Raw genomic sequence first — 9193 nt, 5'->3', positions numbered from 1 at the left:
ACACCAAACTCCATCAGCACCTTTAAAGAGCTCAGCGCTCAGTTTACCGCACACTTCATTGGAGGCCATCGATACAAGAAGTCTACAGCTTGCTTGATGAGTATGAAACAGCGAGAAGATGAAACTTTAAGGGCCTACATCTCCCGCTTCAACAAAGAGGCACTCTCGATCGACGAAGCCGACGATAAGATACTTGTTGCAGCATTCACGAATGGCTTGAAGAAGGGCAAGTTTTTGTTTTCCCTATACAAAAACGACCCAAAGACCATGTCGGAAGTACTTTATCGCGCCACAAAGTATATGAACGCTGAAGATGTGCTGTTAGCTTGGGAAGAGAAGCCCAGGGAAAGAGAAAGGCAGGAAGACAATCGGCAGGACCAAGGCCGAAAGAAGACAAGAACAGGAGACCGAAGGGAAGAAAGGCGCCCTAGACCCCTGGGGGGAAGGTTCACAAGCTTCACTTCGCTAACAGCCCCGGTAAATCAAGTCCTTATGCAAATCAAGGACGAAGAGGCCCTGACATTCCCGGGAAAACTCAAAAGTGACCCCAACAAACATTCCCGGAATAAGTATTGCCGTTTCCACCGCGACCACAGCCACGACACGGCTGATTGCTATGACCTCAAGCAGCAGATTGAGGCCCTAATCAGACAAGGAAAGCTGCAGAGATTTATTAGCAAGGAGAAAGCGGATCCCCCCGCATAAGACCAACACCCCCGACGGGACAATGAGCGACCGAGGCCTCCGATCGGGGATATAAGGATGATCATAGGAGGAACGGCTGCCGCCGGGTCATCCAAGAAAGCCCGCAAGACCTATTTTCGGATGGTACAAAATGTTCAGCTGACGGAAGTCGTGCCGAAGATAGCACGGAGAGAAGGTCCCATAATCGGATTCTCAGAAGAAGACGCGAGACGCCTTCACCATCCACATGACGATGCACTCGTCATCAGCCTGCGTGTGGGAGACTACAACATGCACCGGGTGCTGGTCGACAATGGCAGTTCAGCAAATATTTTATACTACACGGCGTTCCAGCAGATGAGGATCGACAGGGAGTGATTGATCCCAACAAATGCCCCGCTTGTTGGCTTCGGCGGGAGTCGGGTATTCCCATTAGGCACGGTCACCTTATCCATCATTGTAGGCGATTACCCTCGACAGATAGCCAGGGACGTGACATTCTTGGTAGTCGATTGCTCATCAGCCTACAACGCTATCCTCGGGCGATCCACGCTCAACTCATGGAAGGCAGTAACTTCCACCTACCACCTAATGATAAAGTTCCCGACTGACTACGGAGTAGGGGAACTGCGCGGGAGTCAGATGGCCGCACGCGAATGCTACATAGCCATGATGGAAATGGAGGATTAGGTTCAGGCTTTAAGCATAGAAGAGCGCCGGACGGTAACAGAGCCGGTTGAGAAGTTAGAAGAGATACCCCTTGACAGTTTCGATCCTAGCCGAACGACCAAAATTGGAACGCTTGCTAACACCACAATCCATCAGGAGCTCATAACCTTCCTCAGACGCAATCGAGACATATTCGCATGGGGTCATGAAGATATGTTGGGAATAGATCCTTCAGTCATGGTACACAGGTTAAACGTATCGCCCGCCTTTCCACCTATCAGACAAAAGAAGAGAGTGTTTGCCCCCGAGCGAGACCGAGCCATAGCAGAAGAAGTCAGAAAGCTACGGGAAGCAAGTTTTATTAGAGAAGTATACTATCCTGACTGGTTAGCAAATGTAGTGATGGTCAAAAAGGCGAGCGGGAAATGGCGGATGTGCGTGGACTTCACCGACCTCAACAAGGCCTGCCCCAAGGATAGCTACCCCCTCCCGAGGGTCGATGTCCTAGTAGACTCTATGGCTCTACACCAATTGCTGAGCTTCATGGACGCTTTCTCGGGGTACAACCAAATCCGAATGCATGAAGCCGATCAAGAGAAAACGTCGTTCGTAACCAGCCAAGGCCTTGTCTGTTACAAGGTGATGCCCTTCGGCCTGAAGAACGCAGGCGCAACGTAACAGAGACTCATGAACAAAATGTTCGCGCAGCAGATTGGGAGGAATGTCCAAGTCTATGTGGACAACATGTTGGTAAAGAGCCGAAGGGAGGAAGATCATCTAGGAGATCTCAAAGAAACATTCAACACACTTCGCTCCTACAACATGAAGCTCAATCCAGGAAAATGTGCCTTTGGAGTAACGGCAGGAAAATTCTTAGGATTCATGGTGTCTCAGAGGGGAATCGAAGCAAACCCGGACAAGATCCGGGCCATCTTGGATATGGCACCACCAAGAAATGTGAAGGAGGTGCAGAGCCTCAACGGAAAGATAGCGGCACTAAACAGGTTCATATCAAGGGCAACGGACAAGTGTTTGCCCTTCTTCCGAACATTGAAGAAATCCTTCGAGTGGACTAACGAATGCCAGCAAGCATTCGAAGAATTGAAGGCTTACCTCTCCTCCCCACCATTACTAAGCCCGTCACAGCCAGGAGAAGAGCTTTTTCTCTATCTAGCCGTCTCCCCCATAGCCGTTAGTGCGGCCTTGATCAGAGAAGAAGAGAAAGTGCAAAAGCCTGTATACTACACAAGCCGAGCGCTTCATGGTGCCGAAGAAAGATACCCGCCCATGGAAAAACTTGCCTTTGCATTAATTACGGCAGCCCGCAAGCTCAAACCGTACTTCCAAGCCCATACAGTGAACATCCTGACTGACAAGCCCTTAAGGCGAGCAATGAACAGTCCCGAGGCCGCGGGACGATTGACATTATGGGCTATAGAACTGAGCGAATTTGATATTCAGTACCGCCCACGGACCGCCATCAAAGGACAGATCGTTGCCGACTTTATAGCTGAGTTCACTCATGATGAAGATAAGGGGGCAGCAGAGTCCCCTCAATGGAGTATATATACGGACGGGTCATCCAACAGACAAGCCGCAGGGGCCGGCATTGTGCTATTATCACCCGAAGGAGACACCATTGAATGTATGGTCCATCTCGACTTCCCTGCCACCAACAATGAATCAGAGTATGAGGCTCTGATAACGGGGCTCGACCTCGCCAAAGCAGCAGGAGCCGCGAGGGTAGTCATCTACTGCGATTCACAGGTCGTCACTAACCAAATAAATGGAGACTACGAGTGCAAGGGCGAAAAGATGAAGAAGTACCTTGATGAAGTAAAGGCGAGAGTGGATGACCTAGAAGCCAAAGTCATCCAAATTCCCAGAGAAGAAAACGAGCGAGCCGACCGCCTCGCGAAGGCCGCTTCAGCAGAACAAATGGTCATCCCTGGTAATGTACTCTCCTTCGTGCAGCTCTCTTCCCTAATAGATCTCAGCAACATGCAGGAAATATGCCCCGACAGAAGCTGGACGACACCGTTAATTTCATACCTGAAAGAGGGGGTCTTACCAGACGAAAAGGAAGCCGCAAGGAAACTTAAGGTCCAAGCAGCGAGGTTCGTCTTGATAAAAGACGTCCTTTACAAAAGAGGTTTCTCCCGACCATATTTGAGATGCTTGGGTATGGAAGAGGCAGACTACGTCATGAGAGAGGTGCATGAAGGAATCTGCAGAAACCACTCAGGGTCCAGATCGTTGGTACACAAGCTTGTGCGAGCAGGGTACTATTGGCCCACCATGCAGAAGGACGCCGAAGCCTATGTCAGGGCCTGCGACAAGTGCCAAAAGTTCAGCAATATTATTAGACAACCAACCGAAGAGCTGACCCCGATGACAGCCCCATGGCCGTTCGCATAGTGGGGCCTAGATATTATGGGACCCTTCCCTACAACAGCACGACAGCTAAAGTTCTTGGTGGTAGGCATCGACTATTTCACAAAATGGGTGGAAGCTGAAACTTTGGCCACAATCACGGAGAAGAACGTACGAAGCTTTGTTTGGAGATGCATCATATGCAGGTTTGGCATTCCTAGAGTTTTTGTCTCGGACAACGAACGGCAATTCGACAACGACCCCTTTCGAGATTTCTGCTCACAACTAGGAATAAAGAACCACTATTCCTCCCCCGCCCACCCTCAGGCTAATGGCTAAGTCGAAGTAACGAACCGATCCTTGCTCAAGATTATCAAGACTCGATTCGAGGGGACAAAGGGTATATGGCCCGATGAATTGCCAAGCATATTGTGGGCATACAGGACGACAGTAAGGACACCCACAGGGGAAACACCATTCCGACTGACGTATGGAGGCGAAGCGGTCATTCCGGCAGAAGTTGGGCTCACAAGCTACAGGGTGCACAACCATGACGAGAACAAAAACGACGAGGCTATGCGACTATAGCTGGGCCTAATAGACGAGATCAGAGCAATAGCAGAACAAAGGCTCGCTCGGTACCAGGACCGTATGGTTAAACATTACAACTCTCGGGTCCGACACAGGGACTTCCAGGTTGGAGACTTTGTTCTCAGAAAGGTCATGGGCGCCGCTAGGGACCCTACCCAAGGGAAACTCGGCCCCAATTGGGAAGGACCCTACAGAGTCACGTCGTGGCAAAGGAAAGGTACATACCATCTAGAGACGTTGGAAGGAAAGAAACTGCCGCACCCATGGAACACCGAGCACCTACGAAAGTACTACCAGTAGGAGCGGCAGCATGAAGTTCAACTTTTTCTTATTTTATTTTACATTCCAGCAAAACTTTAGTCTCACTCCTCAGAACTATCATTTACTTTAATCTTTTGCAACAATTTTTCTTTTTAGCCCAAAGGGCAGGATTTGGTTTTAATTACTTTTATTTAAATGCATGGTAATAAGAGGAGTTTTATTCAGAAATTGCTGAAGTGTATTTTTTCTACGGTCCACTAAGTTCACGGCCAAAATCACTAAGTCCATAACATACGGACTAACGAAGATGTTAAATACATCAAGGCCTAAAAAACTGACGGGCCAAAAAAGTTGTCAAAGACATCAAGGCTAAGGCCGTGAAAATGACAGTCCGGAAAAGCTAAAAAGCTGACGGTCCAAAAGATGAAGCAATCATCATATGGACGAGGTCCTAAAAAACTAACGGACTAACGAAGATGTTAAATACATCAAGGCCTAAAAAACTGACGGGCCAAAAAAGATGTCAAAGATATCAAGGCTAAGGCCGTGAAAATGACGGTCCGGAAAAGCTAAAAAGCTGACGGTCCAAAAGATGAAGCAATCATTATATGGACGAGGTCCTAAATAACTGACGGTCTAACGAAGATGTTAAATACATCAAGGCCTAAAAACTGACGGGTCAAAAAAGATGTCAAAGACATCAAGGCTAAGGCCGTGAAAATGACGGTAGGGAAATGATAAAGCTAAAAAGCTGACGGCCAATAGATGAAGCAATCATCATAGGGACGTAACCCTCAAACCAAGACATACAATAATGAGTCACCAAGCTGACAGATTTAAGAGATTGACGACCTTAAAACAGTGTAACCAACCAACGAGAGCTGTAAACCAATGGTCACCAACCCGACAGAGCTTGGAGCCTTGACACGGTGTCATGCCGACGGGGGCTTCCAACAGTTCAAAGAGCTGACGTGGTCCAAGCAAACGGGAATATTTACTAAAATTTCGTCTAGGGCCACCATCAACAAAGAGATATAAAAGCTACGGAAATTAAACACATACACAACTATACATAAACAAAAGCCCGAAGAAAACAAAAAGAACACTTAAACATTGTTTAAAATTACAACTATTCTCCAATACAACTATTTTATACATGGCCAAAATACGAAATAAAATCTAAGGGGCAGGAACGTCAGCATCATTGCCGTCAGTTTGATGGTCTTCAACATCCACAATCACGGCGGGAGAATCAGAAGTAACAGGATTGGCAGCAGGCTGAGCCAGGACCACACTGTCGTCATGCCTCAGAGTAGGCTGACGGAGGCTGTTGTCTCCGTCATCCATGGTGATCCCGGACAAATCCAACTCCGGGTAGGCCGACGCGACCTGCTGAAGGCAGTCTTCGAACCCGGTGCCATAATATTCACCACACGAGTCAAAGAAGGACTGCGACACTTTGAAATCTCTTATCGCGTCAGCCCCCGCCGTCTGCAGCTTTTCACCTAGATCCGTCACCTCCTCCTGGAGTTTATCATTCTGACGGCTAACCTCCGTCAGCTTCTCCTTAACTTCCTGCAACTCCTTGTTGAGGATACGGACGACTTCCTTGTACTGAGATTGCTGGTTCAACAGGTTCGTATTGTGCTTGCAAACTCGAGTGACGACCCCTTCCTTCGCCACGCAACGGTCTTGAAGGGCCTTGACGAGCACCAAGGCCTAAGAAAACATATCCGTCAGTTGAAAAATATACCAAAGTAAAGCAAAGCTTCCCTAAACAAAATTGTAGTAAACATACCCTGGTGAGGTTGAAGAGGGCTGACGCCCCTAGGTCCTCCGTCCCCACCTGGTCGCAAGGTTCAATGTCCGTCGGTTTTATTAAGGACCCGACCTCCCCAACGGCATAATCCTTGTGAGTCAGGAGACGGTAGGGGCCCTCGCTGACGGGACCGGTAGAGGTCATCACCCCCTTGCCCGCGCCATGGCTGGGCTTAAGAGGGGACTTCTCCTTCAGTGGTTCGTCCCCAGGAGTGACGACAACCTTCTTTGTGGGACGGCTGTCACCACCGTCAGGCTTCCTCTTCGTCACCTTAGCAACGGCATTTGGAGTTAACGAGGCCTCCCCTGCTGCCTCCTTATTTTTTCTCTCCTCCTTCTAACGGGCTGCGGCAGCCCTTATCCTTTGCTTCGCAGAGTCCATTTCTACAACACAAAGAACACCGTTGGGGCAAGTAACGGAGGAATAAAACTGACGGGATAAATAAAAGTTTACTCACGTCGGCGTGCAAATTGCTCCAACCTTCGGGCAGCCGCTGACGGTTCTGGACCCCCACAATATAGATGAAGGGTGTCGAGAGTGATCAAATCCCTGCACTTACGATCGTCCAAAGGGATTTCCAGAATCCGTTGGATGAACTCCTCTTGCTCGTCAGTTACGTGCGGACGAGTATAACCTGAAAGAAACAAAGTGTTAATGACGTCACCTCATAAAATAAACGGAAAGAACATAGCTGACGGGGTCAACCTGAGTCCTTGACAAAGGCCCAAGTGTTGTCAAAATAGCCGCGAGGCATTGTCGCCCACTTTTCCTGACGGCAAACCCAATCCGTCCCTTCAACAAAAAAGTACCTACTCTTCCAGTTCCTATTTGAGTCCGGCATGTCTGATACAAGCCGTAACCCTTTCTCCCTGACGTTGAAATGATATGTCCCCTTGGACGAGGCGATATGATGAGGCCTATAGCAATAAAAGAATTCGTCTAGCGTAAGCTGACGGTGTCCTCCACTAAGATTGCCCCATAGGATTTCAGCTCCTATGAACGTCCTCCAGGCGTTAGGGGCAATTTGGGTGACGGATATGCCTAGGAAGTCTGCGAGTTGACGGTGTAGGGCCGTCAATGGTAACCTAAGTCCCGCAGCGAACATGGCATCATACATGCCAACGTCAGCTGTCCTCCCAGAGTAACACCTCTCGTCCTCTCTAGGGAGACGGATTGGGATATGGTCTGGGATTTGATAACGAACACGTAACTCCCTGAAAACTTTACCACTCATCCTAGGCGAAAATTTGTTGACGGCCCAATCCTCAGGAAGAATGAAGGGACGGTTTTCTCCGAGACCCTCCGAGGTTCCTTCACTGGATCCCTCATTCCCATCACTCTCCTCTCCGTCAACATCCGTTCCATCCCCTCTCTCCTCTCCGTCAACATCCGTTCCATCCCCTCTCTCCTCTTCCTTATCTCCCTCAGCCAAACTCTCATCAACATTAGGAGATTGTGCCGACGTCTCTCTCTTTGACGAAAGGGAAAAGTCTGACTCATCTCCAGAACCATAGGTCTCGTCGTAGCCCGCTCCTTCGCGGGCTGACGACTCCTCACAAGACGCGTCACTTGACATCTGACTACCTACAAGTGACGGATCCAATCTAAGTACCTAGACTGACGTTCTCACTAATAAGGTAGAAATAAAAAAGAGAGAAAGAAGAAAGAAGTGGAGATGAAAACTTACCAGTCTGGTGACTTTCTGGATGGCTCTAATGACGGTGACGTTTGAGCTAACGGACCAAAAAGTGACGGAATGTGAGCGACAGTCTTTCTCTCCACAAGATCAGCAAGGATGAAATAGTGAAAAAAATGAGGGGAAGTGCTGTTTATATATGGAAAAAATGGTGCGGAAGACGAAGCGACGTCTCGTCAAAAGCAGAGCCAATAGGAACGAGCCACTTGTCCAAGGCATTAAATGCACAGATCCATGCGAATGATATCCCTGCCTCTTTAGAAAACAAACTCCACAACCCGTCAGTATAGAGTCTGACGGAGGTATGGAGTAGGGGGCAAGTGATGAGGATAAAATTAGGCAGACAAGAGTGACGGCATACGCTTGACAAGGGTGAAGAGGTGTTTTAGCCGTCAGCATTCCTTCAAGGCTGACGGGGATATGAAGAAAAAGAACTCCGCATATAAAGCTGGACATCCTGAAGCTGACAGGGTAAACATAAACTGACGGGGTAAACTTAAACTGACGGCGTCAGTCTATGGAATGATTGATCTGCACGTTTACGTATATAAGTAAATAACTTGCTCCCCACGTTTCATGAAACCTAAGGACTCCTATATGGAAAGAATCCCGTAAAATACGCCCAAGAAGACTCCTATAAGGAAAAGACTTCTACTCCAAGGAAAAGAGGTGAACCCTCTACTACTATAAAAACCCAAGCACCCTCACAAACCAAGGTACGCATAATTTACCCTCTCTAGCACTCTAGAGCAGTGAGAATAGTTCTAACTTGACCTTCGGAGGGTGTTTAGCCGGTACCACACCGGTACTCTCTGCTAGGTTATTCCTTTTCGTTGTACAGGTGCCATTTGCGATCGTACGAGGAACGTGTGACTCACTGGTGGTATTATTTCCGACATCATCAGAAAGCAACAAAAACTAATTATGTACAACATTATTTTTATATTAGTGTTAACATGATTTTTATTATACGTTAATTACAAATTTACAATACATCGTCTCAAATAGTTGTTAAAAATTTTATGATTTTTTTAAAATTAATTATGTACAACATCTCATGCCGAAAATTGTGTAAACCATTTCAAGGAGATGGTGCTTTT

The sequence above is a fragment of the Quercus lobata genome, chromosome 10 (assembly GCF_001633185.2).
Source record: "Quercus lobata isolate SW786 chromosome 10, ValleyOak3.0 Primary Assembly, whole genome shotgun sequence".
Classification (NCBI taxonomy): domain Eukaryota; kingdom Viridiplantae; phylum Streptophyta; class Magnoliopsida; order Fagales; family Fagaceae; genus Quercus; species Quercus lobata.
Note: the sequence above shows the minus strand (reverse complement) of the source record.